Below are 16866 nucleotides of genomic sequence, written 5' to 3'. Positions count from 1 at the left end.
GCAGACAGAAAGAAAACAGGCATTTCTCCACTAACAACCCTCCACTGTTAAAGGTTAATACAGACCAGAGGGGCGGAGGACGGGGAAAGCGAGCCCAAGGAAAACACTACACGATATTAGAATGCTACTTTTATTTTAAAAGCCATCATGTGTAAAGCATTAGTGTTTTTGAAATTGCATTCTTGAGTTAATTAAATGGACAATCTTTTATACATAAAAGTGAAAGAAAGCAATTAAAAGCTAAATGAAGAAAAACCGCCTTCTCCTAGGGATCTGGGCTACCCCCAATCCCTGTGTATTAACATGGAGTAAAGACAAGCCTCTCTCCCCAGAACCAATGTCCAAATGTCTCTTTTATGGCACCCTCGGTGACAGTTGAAAAAGTATTTGTCTTCCTTCTAAGTTTACCTATGAGACTGTTAGGATAAGGGCGGGGGGGGGAGAGGGGGGGACAGAATGGCAGGGGGAGGGAGGAATGGAAAAGAAAAAGAAAAACTCACTTAACCATGGTGTATAAACAAACAAGGGATCTAACTCAGAGCGCAGTCAGATCTCTGCCTCACATGAAGCCAACACGGTTATTTACTCCACTTTTTTTTTCTCTCTCTCTACCCACCAAAACTCAGTCCCGCCCAGTATTTTCACCCGTGAAAATTAATTCAGAGTTCTGGACTGTCCGGCCAGGCTTAGTTCACAGGCTTGCTGTAAAAAAAAAAAAAAAAAAAATCAGAAATAACTCAAATCGCAAGAGATACTAAGGCTAGTGACCAGGAGGAACTTCTGCACGTACAGCTATGTCCTAACAGGTACTGCACTGAGTTAGCACTTGGCCAATGTGTCTTCCCTGGGTGAGTTAGATGTCTATGCCCTGGGTAAAGTGGGAGTGTGAAGTATGGCTAAGTGTTAGTGGATCACACTTGTCAATCTACCTACTAGGGAGGCTGAGATTTGAGGATCACAGTTTGAGCTTAGCCCAGACAGGGAAAATACATGAGATGTGTGAGACTCTAATCTCCAATTAACCCCCAAAATGCCAGAAGCAAAGCTGTGGCTCAAATGGGAGGCACCAACCTTGAGCAAAAAAAGGAAAAAAGCATGAGAGAGCATGAGGCCTTGAGTACTAGAGAAAACATCGTGTGTGTAGAGGGCTAGATGCTGATGGGGAGGGGTGGGGGACAAGGGACTGGGGTGGGGCACAAACAACATAAAAAAGAAAGAAAAGAATGAGGCATAGCTTCATGAAGTACATACTGGTAGCCCATCCTCATCTCAGGGGAACCTGTCATGGAGAACTCCTTCTCCTTAGGCTCAAGTGGACTTTATCTTATTACTCAGAGTGGCTGAGATTACTCTAGTGCCCCCCAAAGAAATGTCTAAACAACAAGAGCCGTGCTTTTCTCTATGGTGTCAGCAATAAGTAAAGCATGAATTAGTGAAGATCAAGCCAAGGAAAACTTTTTTTTTTTTCCTAGTAGACACATGAAGATCCCTCCTCCTCCGGTGCGCAGACTCAGAGGGCCAAGAGTTGCATGGTGACTTACTTCCAGGCCTTGCAGCTCTACTGAACCTCCTAACCCTTTGGCTCCCTGACTGAATCCAACCATCATCCCACAGATATTTTGGAGAACACACAACCAACGACATCAAATTGGTGCAAATCCGGTCTTCCCTCCACTTAAACCACCTCAGAGAACTCAGCCTCCTAGCTAGGTCCCATGTCGAATGCTACCTATTATGGGGCTTTCTTTTCCATCCTACTGTGGTAAAAAGTTCACTGGGAGAAGAAAAAAGCAAAGCAGTTGCACACACCAGCAGCTCATGCATGCTATTCTCAGGAGGCTGAAATCTAAGGATCAAGGCTTGAAGCCAGCCAGCTGGGGGAGGAAAGTTGCTGAGGCTCTAATCTCCAATGAACCACCTAAAGCCAGGAAGTAGAGCTGTGGCTCAAGTAGTAGAGTGTCAGTCTTGAGTAAAAAAGCTAAAGGATAATACCCAACCATAAAATCAAACCCAGTACGGGCACATGCATGCACACACATGTGCACACACAACACGTGAACACACACACAAAGTCGACATGGTCTGGTCCAGAACAAGTAAGAAATGCTCAAATCACAGGTGCTAGAAGTAAAGGCTGACATCTTTCAGCAGCTAATTCTGTCCTTCCCGGACTAGCAGGCAATGCCTACAGGCACAGGCGCGCACACACACACACACACACACACACACACACACACACACACACACACACGGTATCTTTTTACAAAACTATGCTAAAACAGTCCCGCCTCTGCTTCTGTCCTTTCTGCCTTCCAAATACAAACTATTATGAGACTTAAGAAACAGAACGTGGTTAGTTCCCAAATTCCTACGCCTGTTCAGCCTGGGATGGAACTGAAACGCTAAGCTTCTACACAATCCAAATGCATCGTTTTAGAAGATGTCTCACCAAGCCTAGAACACAGAAAACAAAGGGGCATGATCTCCCTGATATATGACTGTTAACAAAGGGAGATGGAGAGACAGTAGAGACCAAGTCTGTGAACACTGTATATGTGCTTGATACATTGTATACTGCATATGGGTCTACCTGACCTAGACAAGGGATGGGAAAACAGGTTGTAAGATATCACAAGAAATGTACACAATGCCCTACTATGTAACTGCACCCTCTTTGCACAGCACCTTGTAAAAAAAAAAAATTTATGTTCAATTGATAATAAAAAAAAAAAAAAAAATACAAAAAAAAAAAAAAAAAAAAAAAGAAGATGTCTCACGTGTATGCAACAGATGCCGAATTTGGTTATTCTTTCCTTCCTTGTTCTCCCTTGGCAAATGAGCTCAAATTGGGACATCCTGGTCAAAATGCTGGCCTGAGAGGAAGGAAAATGAGAAGAAAAAAAGAAAGACAGACACTGGTGTGGGCAAGCCAGTGGATTCAACTGTATACGTGCACACACACACACACACGTGTGTACACACAAGCACCAATACCCAAAAGAATAGCTTGTTACATTTCTCTTTGATTCCCGGGGGCTCTAAACCCACATACCAAAGCCAGGGAGGGGAACCAAGGCAGGCTCCCCACCCCATCACCAACCCTCCTCTCAGATCTGTGGTTTTAGTACACCTTGGGCCTCAACTCATGAAAGGAATTCAGGATGAGTTAAACGTTACCTCTATCTCCACCCCACATCTCCTAGACCATCTGATAAGGACTAGAGAAAACATCCTGTGTGCAGAGAGCTAGATGCTGATGGGGAGGGGTGGGGGACAAGGGACTGGGGTGGGGGCACAAAGGGTTAATCCCTCACCCTCACCCCTGCGATAGTGCCCACTCTTTGAAAGGCGCACACACATATGCAGGCTAACACTCTTCAACCCAATGGGAAGAAAACTCAACCTAAACTTCGTTAGTCCTAGTGTATACCTAGAAGGTATACACAAAAAAAGAAGGGATTTTTTTTAAATAATAGAAAAAGGAAAGGTATGTGGGAGCTGATGGCTCATGCCTGTAATCCTAGCTATACAGGATGTAAGGATGAAAGTTCCAAGCTAGCCGGAGCAGGAAAGCCCTTGAGACTCTTATCTCCAATTAACCACTAAAACTCTGGAGCTGAGGGCTCAAGGGGTGGAGAACCAGCCTTGAGCTTTTTAAAAAAGCTAAGGGCCAGCGCCCAGACTCAAGAGAGGGGAGGAGAAGGGGGGAGGGGAAGAGAAGGGAGAGGAGAGAGGAAAGGGAGGGGTAGAAGGGGAGAAGGGAGAAGGAAGGGGGGAAAGGGCATTTGAGCAGAACGTTGAGGTAAGCAGCAGTTCTGGTTAAAATTCTGTTCTGGTCTCTGGCTGGATTTAGAATGCAGTCACTGTCTATTTTGGGTCCCTCCTCATACAGTCCATTCTTATCCCTGCTCCCCACAACACACATGACCTCAAGGCTCTCCATGACCCTCGGTGATCCCAGGGTTGTAGTTCAAAGCAGGAATAATTCTTGGTGCAGTAACATGCTGTTTGAAAGACCTCTGGTCTCAGTAGCACAGATAGACTTGTCCCTTAATGCTTCCAGAAGCTGAGCAGAGAAAGATACAGGGTTTGGAAGGGGACCCACGATTTGATTGGAGCAGATAATATGGGCACACAAAGGAAGGAGCGGTGGTGGTTGACTCCATGGCCCCTTCTCAACACACAGCAAGACTGGCAAACATCAAAGGCTTCGGTTCCAAGGAGACTGCCATGAAAGATGCTCCAAGATTGGTCTCCCCTCCCACCCCCCCCCCATGGAATTGCCTTTAAGCTCTCCTGCCTATAAAATTCTCCAAGCACTCAATAAATAATTAAATGACTGTTTCTCTCCTTCTAAACCACACCTCGGGATTATAGGGCCAACTCCAGGCTCTCAGGAAAATGCATCCTCTTGCTACACCCAGCAAAAGGATTCCAGAAGCCCTGAACCAGGCATTTCGCAGCAGGCTCACTTCCTGGAAGTCAGAGCGAGAGGCGCACCTGGAAGAAAAAAACATGTACAACTGAATCCATCTTTTTCCCCTCTAACAAAACCACTCTGTGGTCCGCACCTCCTGCGCCTCTGTGATGGATGAGAAGAGTGATGGCAAATGACAAAGCTCTCTCCGGAAAACCCCGGAGTGAGAAATTCAGCCTGGATCCAGAGGACAGTCCATGCATAAAAAGTCCGGAGCACGTTAGTGGCCCCAAGTCGCAGTGAGATTTCAACTCACACACAAGCTGTCTGGAAACAAGTCCCCCGCGTCATAGTACCAAGGCCTTCTCAAAGCATTTCTTAAGGACTATTTTTTTTTCTTTGAAAGGAAAAGCAAGTGAGCACAAATGCCTGCAGGGCAGAGCAGCTACAGCCATCTCAGAGATCTAGGAATGAGGATGTAGCAACCATCACTTAACCATCACTTATAAAGTTCACAGCCAACCCTCACCCAGAGCACCTCCTCGAATCGAAGAGGTCCTGGCGGTAGAAAACAGAAGGCTCTTCGCCATCTGACATATCACCATTTTCTTTCTCATTACCATCATATATACAAAGGTAAGCAACAAATAAATGAATTGATCCCCATTTGTGCAACAAGAACAACACAATGAAAGCAAATCAGATCTTCAACTCTAAAGACAAGAAAGGTTTTGAGAAACTAATGTATATTTGGCATGATAATAAAAAAAAACAGATGTGTGTTTATTTTGTTTTCCATTTGATCTTCATAGTATCCTTATAAATGAAGTCGTATCATGCCTGTCCTTTTTATATATCAAACCGTGTGGTTCTGTTCCATCCGTCAGGTTTTCTAGCAAACCCTTCAAATAAATCAGGTTAAACAGAGAGAGCAATCCATCCTAGAAAAACATACCTCCACGCTCCCCCCCAAAATGCCACTCCATTGCTGGATAATGGGGGTCCCTGGACAGGGGATGACTATCCAATCCATAAACATAAAACATGGAAATCCAGCTCCTAACATTTCTAGCTGTGTGCAACCTCCCTACCCAAGTGCTGGCCCACACAGTAAGTCGTCATTGAGAAGGACTACAAGGTCAACACTCACCCTACTAGGAGTCTGCCTGGAAGTCCCCAAGTTAGCACCAAATCTTAATCTAAAAGCACTTGATCCCTGATTGCCTGATTGTGGTCACAAATGGGGAGACTGACAGTCATCGTCTGGACCTGCTTAGATTTTATAAATATCCCAGTCCGACCAAAGAGCCAAAATTTCATAAAGTAGGTGTACCCAAAGTTACATATCACCTCCCTTCTCAGGACTTCACAATTAAAACTTACCCCCAAACACCAAAAGAACTCTGAGCGTCCTTATTGGTGTTTAACTTTTCCCAGCAGAGCCTGAGTACCCTAAAGAAGAAAGAAGCCAACTCACTGACCTCCCCCTCACCCCCAAAACCCCACACTGGTCTGTGACTACGTTCTCCCGAGGCGAACAATTCTCTTGTTCAAATCAATCTTGGTTTGTCTTCCAAATAGGCAAGAACTACAAAACTTAAGTAAGACAGTAAATATATATCAACCTTCTCAAAATAGATCAATTATAATTCCTACTATAGTCAAATGATAAATTGGAGGGGGGGCAAAATAGACAGTAGTAAGAAAAGAAGAGTTGGGTTGTTGTTTTTTCCTTGAGCTCCAGGAGCCCGAGCTCTACAGACCCAGCTCCCCAAGCCCTCCTACCCTAAGCTGCTGCCATCCACTTTTAAGTGTTACCTTAGGCTGAGCACAAACAGAGAGATGATTGGATAAGCCACTAAACATCACGTGGAAAATAGAAAAGAGACATTTTGCCACTATTGATTAAAGAGAACCTGCCAATCTGAATTTAAAAACGCAAACGCAAACATGAGAATTCGGAGCACATTAGTGTCCTTAAGAGACCAGGTCCCCAATCGTGGGACGGAGTGTGTTGTATGTGTAAGTGCACTGGAAGCACTGGGCTATACACCAGGGTAGAGAAAACCCTGAGCTTCTTACCAAGGTGTGGGAACCGCAGCAGGGCCACCGGCACTCCCAACCACACCAATACAATACTTGTTTTATACCTTGGCATCCTTTGGCTCTGAAACAATGTGTTTAGAAATACATTTTTTTCTACTGAATCACTCAGATGAGAGAGGAAAGTGTAGCGTTGCTGTTCTTTCTCAAACCAGAAAGTCAAGTAGGGAGGACCTATGCTATCTCTCCCTCCTCTTTCCAAAGGGGATGGCCTCCTCTCCTCTCTCTCTCTCTCTCTGTCTCTCTCATACACACACACACACACACACACACACACACACACACACACACCTCATTTCATTCATCTGGGCTGATGCCACACTGCTTTAAGAACCATTGGACCACCAGTAGCCTGGGTCACTGGACTCTTTAACATCCACTGGTTCAACAAGACTCACTAGAGACAAGTTACCATACTACGTTTCTCTCTCTCACTTCCTTTCTTCCCTCTCTCCTCTCCTCCTTCCCCTCCTCCCTACTTGTGCCAGAACTGGGACTTGAACATAGGGCCTCATACGTATACTTGGCTTTGGCTTTTTTGCTCAAGGCTGGTGCTCTACCACCTGAGCCACAGTTCTACTTCTAGCCTTTTGCTGGTTAATTGAAGATAACGAATCTTGTGGACTTTTCTGCCCAGGGCTGGCTTCAAACCCCAACCCAGAGAACTCAGCCTTCTCAGCAGGCATGAGCCACCAGCAGCCCAAGGTGGTATATATGTTTTCTTGATGTTGTGTTTAAAAAAAAAAAAAAGAATGAAAAGATAGATCAGGAGGTCAGAAAAAGAAAAAAATAGCAAAACAAGCTAGTGTAAACCAGGTACCAGGAGATGAGATAAACCTTAATACCACCTGTGCTTTATTACAAACTACACTTTTTCTATCAACTGACTGCATTGTGCCATTAGCAAATAGCTCTCTTACACACACACACACACACACACACACACACACACACACACACAAAGAGGACAGAACATCAGATCATTCACCTCCCCTCCTCATGGGGGAAAACCCTCACTGGCTGTGAGACCACTGTTTTGAAGCACAATCCCCTACTGAGAAAACTAAAATCAATATCTCTGTAGCACCTCTCCCGCCCTTCTAAGATCGCAGTTGTTTTCGGAGGATACACGCTTCTGAAATGCAGCCTTAACAAACAGAACATTGCTCAACTGTTCTAGAGGCAGGTGTCATAAACAAGCAGCCACATGGCAAACATATTGATTTCCTGGCCTTATCTCACAGCAACCAGCGCTCAGTTACCAGGCTACTTTAATATGTAATTTACTGCAGGGAGAAGAGAGCGGGGCTCAGGATGTCTGAAATATTTACTGTAGAATTCGCCAGGGCCACAGATGCTGGCAAGGAAACACAGAGGAGGAATTCTGACTTGGAAACCACAAATGATCATTAAAATTACTAGTAGTAGTAGTATTAATTTGTATCACTCCTGGGGCTTGAACTCAGCAAGGCGAGGGCATTCTCCCTGAGCCTTTTCGTTCAAAGCTGGTGGGGCTCTACCACTTGAGTCACAGCTCCACTTTGGGTTTTTGGGTGGTTAATTAGAAACTGTCTCACAGACTTCCCTGCATGGCTGGCTTTGAATTGTGACCCTCAGTCTCAGTCTCCTGAGTATCTAGGATTATGGGTGTGAACCACTGGCCCCCAGCATTAGCAAGCTATTGAAAGAAGAGGACCGTCTACCCTCTTTTCTCCAAATCAAAAACCTGCAGCTCTGGCAGTACTGGCCATTCTTACCGATGCCTATGAGATTAGGGCTCACTTCCACCTTTATTTAAGTACAGGTGCTTAATTTCTGCCAAGACAGCCCAAGGAAATTACCTCTATGTATTATGTGTGTTAAACTGAACTCTTCCCCTTGATTCTCTGCCCACCAGGGCCCAGATAAAAATAGACGACCTTGGAAGCGCTAATGGCTCAGTTATCCCAGCTACTCAGGAGACTAAGATCTGAGGATCAAGGCTTAAAGCCAGTCAGGGCAGACAAATTGGTGAGTCTCAGGTCTCCAATTAACTGGCAAAAAGCTAGAAGTAGAGCTGTGTCTCAAATGGTAGTGGTAAAGGTCTAGCCTGGAGCAAAAACATAAAAAAAAAAAAAAAAAAAACTCAGAGACAGCGCCCAGGCTCTGAGTTCAAACCCCACTACTGGCATATAAAACAAATAAAGAAGACAAGGAGGTTAAGGTTTCAGAGTCTACAGAAAGCTGGTTCCTGCAAAATCCAGGAGAATGGTAGGAGTTTGCTTAATTTTTTTTTGTTGTTTTAATTTAAGTCAGACTTTTTATATATCCCAAGCTGCGAAACACCCAAGAAAGATCCAACACTAATTAAAAGCAATCAATGTATATAGTTATATTAAGTGGAAAAGATGCTCTGTCTGGCGTTAAAGGTTGTAAGTTTAAAATAAACCTAGAAATGCCAAAGCGAAACTTTCTGTGGTGGGTGCCAGTGTGCCTACGCGCCCTGTACCCTACATAAGGTAAGCCCCAGGCTTCAGCCGCAAGGGGCCAAGCTGCTGGTCCCATGGGGGTCGAAGCAGCTTCCATTTCCGGAGTTCAGGTCTCCATCATCTTCAGATTCCAGTTTACTTGGGCATAGATGTTTCCACTTTGGCTTTCTTTAGGGCTTTTTCATTTAAATGAAAAGCAAACAACAAAGAAGAAGAGCAGGTAGAGGGTTTCGTTCAAGCACAAACTCGCCAGGTGTTAGTGGCTCATGCCTCCAATCCTAGATACTTAGGAGACTGAGGTTTGAGGATCATGGTTCAAAGGGAGCACAGGCAGGAAAGTTCGTGATTCTCCTATCTCCAATTAGGCAGCAAAAAGCCAGAAGTGGAGCTGTGTCTCAAGTGGTAGAGCACTTAACCTAGAACAAATATGCCACACAAGAATGGGAGGCACTGAGTTCAAGCCCCCAATAATGGTGCATGCACATAGACACAGACACAGACACACACACACACACACACACACACACAGTGTCCACGAAGTGCCATCATTCCTGTGGAAGCCCCGCCCTTCTGAACTAGATGGAAGTGATGGTCCTGAGTTCAACCCCAGAAAGGCTACTTAACGAAAGATTCATAGGGTACAGGGAATGAAGCTGAGCTGTTTAAAGAATGATCTTAATACAGTTCTCACTGCCTGGCATGTTTCTGAGACAACACTATTAAAAACATGGGCGTGCTGCCCGACACGACCTCATTTAAACCTGCTAGGGACTTACTGTACTCAGCAGCATGCACAAACAAGCACGGTGACACGTTCAGTCATCCGGGCATGCAGCAGAGACCGTAGAGCTCTTGCCTCCATCTCCCAACAGCCAGACTTAAAAACGCCGTGATACAAAGCAGGCCTATCTCCTCAAGATAGGTACATCTTAGAGGGCAATGTCTTACCACAAGTCAGAAAGAATAGATAAGCCAAACCCTCCCAAGTCTAATGAAAGCCCGGAACACACCAGCGCCCCACGGCCCAAAGCCTAGCGACATATTTCAGAAGCTCAATTGGAGATAAAAGCTAAAGACAACAGAAAAGGCAATTTGTCTGCAGATACAATATTAAAATGTCGGTGGGATTGTTTCCAAGGGCCAGGAATTTGCTGTTTCATAGAATAAACTTTTCTTCCCAGGGTCTTCCCCCACCCCTCCTTTTTTGAAATTTTAATACAGTGTCTTAAGTAGATCTTTTGGAATTTACAAGATAAATACTGGTAATTTGATTCTTATCTCCTCTAAATCCAATTCTAAGCCAATTTTGTGTAAAGGACACTAATTATAGCCTACAGGGAAAGAAAAGGTAACCTATCTCAGAAAGTACACTTGAAACATTTAAAAGGCTACGGGACCCTGAAAAGTTAAATAGATTTCAAATCTATTGGAGTAAGAATAATAATTAGTTAAATGGAAATGATTCTCAGGCCTGGCCTACTTCCCACGGCACCTCAGTCTTGTCAAGTATGCTGTGGCATAGAGACAGACCCCAGGTTTGTACAGACCCAGAGCTTGTTCTCTCTACCACTACCCACCCTAGACCTAAATCCAGCCTTAGGCGTGGTGTAATAGATGGTTCACACCTATAATCCCAGCTACTCTGGACCTAAATATCAGAAGAACTGGACGTTTCAGACTAGCCTGGGAAAAAAGTTCCTGAGACCCTCATCTCAACAAACAAGCTGGGTGTGGTGACCAGTGTCAGTCAGCCTTGTGAAACAGCAGGTGGAGACAGGAGGTTCTTTGGTCCAAGGAAAGCTTGAGCAAAACCAAAAATATCCTGGGGCTCAAGGTGTGTGGTTCAAATAGTAGAGTAGTACTTCCTGAGTTCCCAGCCTTGATGAGCAAAACTACAAAAAGGGTAGAGTGAACCAGATCTTCTCACCAGTAAACTACTCTTCTGTCTCTCCTTTCCTGCTCCAAGGATGAGGAATTGATTACCTAAGACTCTGTATTCTTCCAAGCCAACCCTACAGCCTGCCGTGGCTACAGGATGCAGTAGTGTCTTTGTTCTTCACCAGTCCTACCTCGTTGTGCTATTACCTTCTTGGTGATGGGAGATGCCATAAATCTCATCTGATGTCCCAGGCAGCTGTGGGGATCTCCCAGCATGCAGAGAGCCGGGGTGGCCTGTGGCCTGGTGCTATGCATCCTGGAGATGGTGCTGAGCCCACAGGGAGCACGAGCTACTGCAGGACCAGTGACACAGAACCCAGCGGGCCCTTGGCCTTTGGGAATTCAATGAACTCAGAGCTCAAAACGCCTGACCCACATGGCTTGTATTTCAAGACCACACCAACCTCTGAAGTCCCAGAGCCAGGGGTTGGGGGGTGATCGCTGGGGTCTCCTGTGTTTGCCTGGAGGGCAAGCAGCTCACCAGGGCACGGGACCTAGTTAAGAACCACATCCTCTCACAACAAGAGCCACCTTTTTTTTCCCTAATTCATACAAAAGCACTGGGCAGAGTACCAGCAACCCCCGTGCCTGAGCCCACACAGAAACTTCCTGAGCAGCATCTCGGAAAGCTGCCCTCTTCTTATCTACTGCCTGCACGCCCACTGACCCCTACCCTACAAGCTGAGAGGAGGGGCACCCAAATAGCCACGGCATGGTGATCTCAAACTGCTCTACCACTGAGTTACGACCCCAGCCCGTGTGCAATGTCTTGTCTACAAACCATCTAGAAAACAGACATGGGTTAAGTGGCACAAAGCAGGTTTGGGACTTCTTTCTTGGAGATTCATCCCACTGAGAAACAAGGCAGCAGATAAATGGTGCTGGCCACGAGGGAAGACTTCCTTCAGTGCATCTCTTGGTTTTTTTTTCCACAGGCTCCAGCTGCTGGAACTAGACGTGGACCCAAGGGCCAGGACACACTCGAGAGTCCTGCCCAATTTACATTGAGTGTTTGGGGTGTGTGTGTGTGTGTGTGTGATAGAGGTTTGAACTCAAGGCTACACACTTGCTAAGCAGGCCATTAACCAGTTAAGCCACATCTCTAGCCTCTTTTCCTGTTGGTTACTTTTCAAGGCCAAGTTTTGTTTTACGCTCCTGATAGACTAGACTCTGATCCTCCTATTTGTGCTTCCCAGCATTGTTGGGGATGATAGGCCTGTGCTACTGTACCCAGCCTGCCCAGCCCACATTGAATGCTACCTTTCAGACTCATGCTCCACCATCCTTACTCAGACCATCTGCTTGTCTTGAAGGTGTTCTCTGTTTTCACTTCATCTCCCTGCTTATTCACCCTCTCTCTGGGAGTTGAGCAAGGACAAAAGAAGGGATTGTCCCCTGGGGAACAGCTGTGGCAGGAAGTGGAGTGGAGAAGAGAGGGGAACTGGAGAACACGAGGCTGAAAGGAAGCCTGGCCCTTGTATAGAGGAGGCAACACCTCCCAGCCAGAAGCCATTCGCCTCCAGACAACACCAGCTGCCCAGAACGTTCTTAATAGCTATGGACTGTCCAGAGGCTTGTGATCAACTGTTCTGGGCCACTGCCTAACAGTGGTCAGGATTTCTGGTTCTGAAAACAGGGCTACAAAGATACAATTAAAGGGCACAAGCAAAACCAGCTGGGCCTCAATTCCCCCATGTGGACCCAGAAGTTGAGGCTATTTGAAGTTGGAGCAGGTCAATGAAAACAGCATAGACAGGCTTGTCAGAGTTCACCAAGGATGGGTGTAGTGGCACATGGATGTGCACACGCACCTTTGTACACACACACACACACACATACACACGGGTACTTCACAATCTCAAACTTAAATCATCCTAATGTTCTGGAAGTTTTCTCTTTTTTCTAGCACAGAAAGTACATCAAAGTCTGTAAACCCCAGGGAAAATCAGGGGGGAGGCTGGAAAGTGGGCATCTTACTTGGACCCCTCTGGATCACAAAGGGACCACGGTTAGTTGCAAAGGAAAGAGCCCTGTGCATGCCAACTTCAGGTGTCACGTGACTTAATCAGGGATGGGCTATCACCACACACACACCCTCACACACCCTTGCTTGTTTCTAAGATGTACACACAGGCTCAGCAAGATCACCCAGGGTGGAGAGGAAACAAGGGACAAAGACAGAGCTGTTGGTGAGAATGCTCTTTTGAGTAACAAGAGTGGAGGGGGGGACGACAAGGTGTCCTCTGCTCTTTGTCTCCAACCATGGCCTGTATGAGAACTGGGTCCATCAGGAGCAGCATGAGCAGGAAGGAATCCACTGCTGTGACAAAAGCAGAAGCTCAAGATGGCGCACCCCACCCCAAGCCAGACCCTGAAGTTATCTTTTAAGAAGCAGCCGGAAGCTGTCTAAACACGCCATGCACAAGGCAGCCTGGGCAGTCCCAGGCTTCCAGTTTCTCCTCTCCCAAGCCTGACTGCTCATGACACAAAACCCAGCCACATCCCCTTCAGCACCCACCTTTGCAGCCAGTCCCCCTGAAAGGCCCGAGTGCACACGCACAGTTCACATTCACCACAGTGCTGGGTCCCCGACTTGCTGGGTGGGAAAGGTGGCACTGACCTGATGCTCCTTCCCCACCTCCTTTGCCCAACTGTACCAGAGCTCCAGCCCACCCAGCCCAGGTCCCTCGACTCAACCCCACAGGGCACCAAGAGCTAGCACAACCATGAGGCCTCGAGGCTGGTTTAGAGGTGTTTACAAGGAGGGATGCTCCACCTAGTTAACCCCAATGACTTGCAAGCATCTGGACACTTGCTGGAATTGTCACTGGAGAAATCACCCCAGAACATGTCCTGCGGGAATGGCTGAGGGGTGGAGGAGGGGAGGCCATTTGGTTTCATTCTCTTTGTCCAGCTAAGGACAAAAACAGGAGACGGAGAGTGGGCTGGGGAACCAAGTCCATTCTCAGTCACAGCCACACACAGAGGACAGTGAAACTGAAGTATAAACAGGAACCATGTCAGGTTAGGTGCAGGAGAGGGACAAGAGGGGGAAAAAGAGGGGAAGGGAGGGGAGGGGAGGAGAGGGGAGGGGAGGGGAGGGGAGGGGAGGGGAGGGGAGGGGAGGGGAGGGGAGGGGAGGGGAGGGGAGGGGAGGGGAGGGGAGGGGGGAGGGAGTTTTCGTCCATAGCCATGAATCTGCCATCTACACTGAGTTGTGCAGGGTAGATGATGCACTGCTAGGTGGTGGCAGAGATGTGGAAAGATGGCGGCCATGAGGAACGAACACCCTAAGGTATACCCAGAAAAAGGGGGAGTGGAAGTATAGCTGGGATCTAGGATTCTGCATGTCTTTGACCACCCACCAAGCTAATCCTCTCCCCTCTTTTCCCCTCCCTTGCCCACTTCTATTCTGTTCTTATTGAGGTTTCAACTCAGGGACTCAAGATTTCTAGCAATTGCATCCTTTAAACCATGCCTCCGATCCTGTTTTGCACTGAGACAGGCTCTCACTTCCTGTCTTAGTACTCGCCATCTGACTTCCTATTATAGCTGGGAGGACAGGTGCATGCCACCACACCCAGCTTCTTTCTACTGAGATGGAGTCTCGTGAACGATCCCATCTAGGCTGGCCTCAATCCAATCATCATAGCACACACTGCCATGCCCAGCTACTGGTTGAGAAAGAGGGTCTCACATGGATGCACAGACTGTCCTCAAATTGTGATTCTTCTGATCTCAGCCTCCTGACAAGCTAGGACAACAGGCATAAGCCACCAACATGCAGCTCTGGTTTCTCCTCTACAACAGATAACAGGGAGTCAGTGCCGGTTTTAGAGCAGCGCTGTGCTTAGAGAGGATGTGGTGAGCAACCACCATGAGGTACTTCGGGGAGGCTGGTGGTTAGGAGATCATGGTACTGGGTAAGGAGACGGGTTGGAGAGCCCAGTGGTAGGTGTGGACGGCAAAGGAGAAACAGGAACCACAGGTGGCGCCAAAGGCTGGAGTCGGGGACAGGGCAGAGCCTCTGCTTACAACTGCAGACACAGAAAAGATTCTAGAAGGGAAGCTTTAAAGCCGCTCATGGCACACAATGTTCCTGTGCCCAGCAGGCAACCGGAAAGGAATGTGTGGAGCACCAGAAAAGACAAAACAAAACAAAACCAAAGAGAGATTAGACATCCAGAAGTCACCATCCAGAGCTGCTCATGGAAATCAGGCGGTTGCCAAGAAATGGAGTGCAGGGGGAGAGAAGAGAAACGCAGGGACTGGCCCGAGGGGGCACTTGCATGAAGTGAAAGGGCGGTGATCCACATGCCAGCCCCCTGCCCTCCCTGCATGAGGTGAGGAGAAACCACAGGCTCAGCCGCCCTTCGTGGAAATGCTTGGCACCTGAAATACTGCCAGTTTTGGAGGGTTGTGTTTTTTGTTTTTGTTTTCAGCTTTTGAAATATTTGCATGGTCTGGTGCTGGTAGCTCATGCCCATCATCCTAGCAGCTCATGAGTCTGAGATCAGAAGATCTCCATTCAAAGGCAGCCTAGGCAGAACAGTCTGCCTTGCATCAGCACTCAAGGTTTCAGATTTCAGATTTTCAGATTAGCAATGTTCCACCTGAGCCAGTAATTTGCAGATGACACAGTAGACTCTTGGGGTCAAAGTGGTTACTGCTTGGAACCGCTAGACTTCCTCGAGGACTCGGCCTCAAAGAACAACCCAGGCATGGCAGTTCACACCTGTAATTCCAGCTACAAGGGAGGTATAAGTCAGTAGGATGGTCCAAGTCCAACAAAGATCATGAGACCCTATCTGAAAATGAACTAAAAGCAAAAGGGGCTAGAAGGGGGAGGTGGTTCAAGCAGCAGAGAACCTGCCTAGCTTGTAACAAGCTCAGGGCCCCAAGTTCAAATCCCAGGACGCTGTCAAAAATAAAAGAGAAGCAAGACAAGGAGGAGGAAGAAGAAGAAGAAGAGGAGGAGGAGGGAAAGGAGGAATAACAGTAAGAAAATGAGGAACAGTAAGAAGAGGAGGAGGAGGAGGAGGAGGAAATAAAAGGACAGCATGATTCAATCGCAGATCCCTAGGGCTCCATTTTAAGCAGGCATGGTCCCTAGGGAGAGAGTTTCAGGAAAGAAAAGGGGAGGGGGGGTGGAGTCAGTGACAATGAGAGGTAGGGCACAAGCCACCGCTGAAAGAGCTCAATCCCCATAATCCATGAGCTCTTGAAGCCACTGAGGCTAGACATCTGAACTTGTAGAACATACATCTGTGAGAACCCGAATGTGAGTGCCCACTGCATGGGTGGCGGTGGGGTAAAGCGTGGCACTGCCAACAACGTGCTCAGATGCTCAATCGGCTGCCACGTGCTGTGTCTGCCGTGTGCTCAGCAAGGTCTGGGCAGGGAGCACAGGGAGAGAGGACAAAACACACAATGGCTGTCCTCACAGGACACGGGTTTCCACTGAGGGGGACAAAACCCAGCTCCAACAGGTTAATAAGAAGGCAACCGAGCTCATAATCACACTGTGCCCCACGCTGCAAATGCCACTGGAGACAAGAGGAGCCCGCCCTTGGGCTGACAAGGCCTCCGAAGGAGCCTGACCGACTCGAGAAGGTCTTGAAGGCTGGCTGAGCCACGGATGGGCAAAGGAAAGGACAAGCCAGGTATGTGGGGGGGGAGGGTTTAAAAACAAAAGCCCTTTCATCTCCAATCTTGCTCCTCTGGAACTTGCTGAGGCCCAGGGCTGACTTTGCACCGCTGTGTAATGTTTGCAAAGAGACCAAGTGTGCAGCCCGGTCTCCTGTCTCCATTCCCGTGTCACGGAGTGGGGACAGGAAGAAGTTCAGTGAGCACCCAGCCGAGGATGCCTGCATGCCACCCCAGGTCTGTTGCCACGCACACACTGAAGGTAGATGATCATCCTTAGTGATCGAGGTGATC

General features: G+C 47.4%; 1 protein-coding gene and 1 long non-coding RNA gene across 4 annotated transcripts in view; both read right to left on the bottom strand.

Annotated features, from left to right (window-relative positions):
- Positions 1-16866, bottom strand: part of Zbtb16 (zinc finger and BTB domain containing 16) — a 171138-nt gene that overhangs the window by 129834 nt on the left and 24438 nt on the right. The window lies entirely within an intron of this gene.
- On the bottom strand, positions 6791-13965 carry LOC125349587. Its single transcript, XR_007210537.1, has 3 exons — positions 13054-13965; positions 11049-11057; positions 6791-6811 (listed from the first exon to the last, which is right to left on the bottom strand). It is a non-coding gene; the product is annotated as an uncharacterized LOC125349587 (long non-coding RNA).

The sequence above is a fragment of the Perognathus longimembris genome, chromosome 3 (assembly GCF_023159225.1).
Source record: "Perognathus longimembris pacificus isolate PPM17 chromosome 3, ASM2315922v1, whole genome shotgun sequence".
Classification (NCBI taxonomy): domain Eukaryota; kingdom Metazoa; phylum Chordata; class Mammalia; order Rodentia; family Heteromyidae; genus Perognathus; species Perognathus longimembris.
The sequence above is the reverse complement of the archived record's forward strand: the minus strand, read 5'-3'. Positions and strand labels throughout refer to the sequence as shown.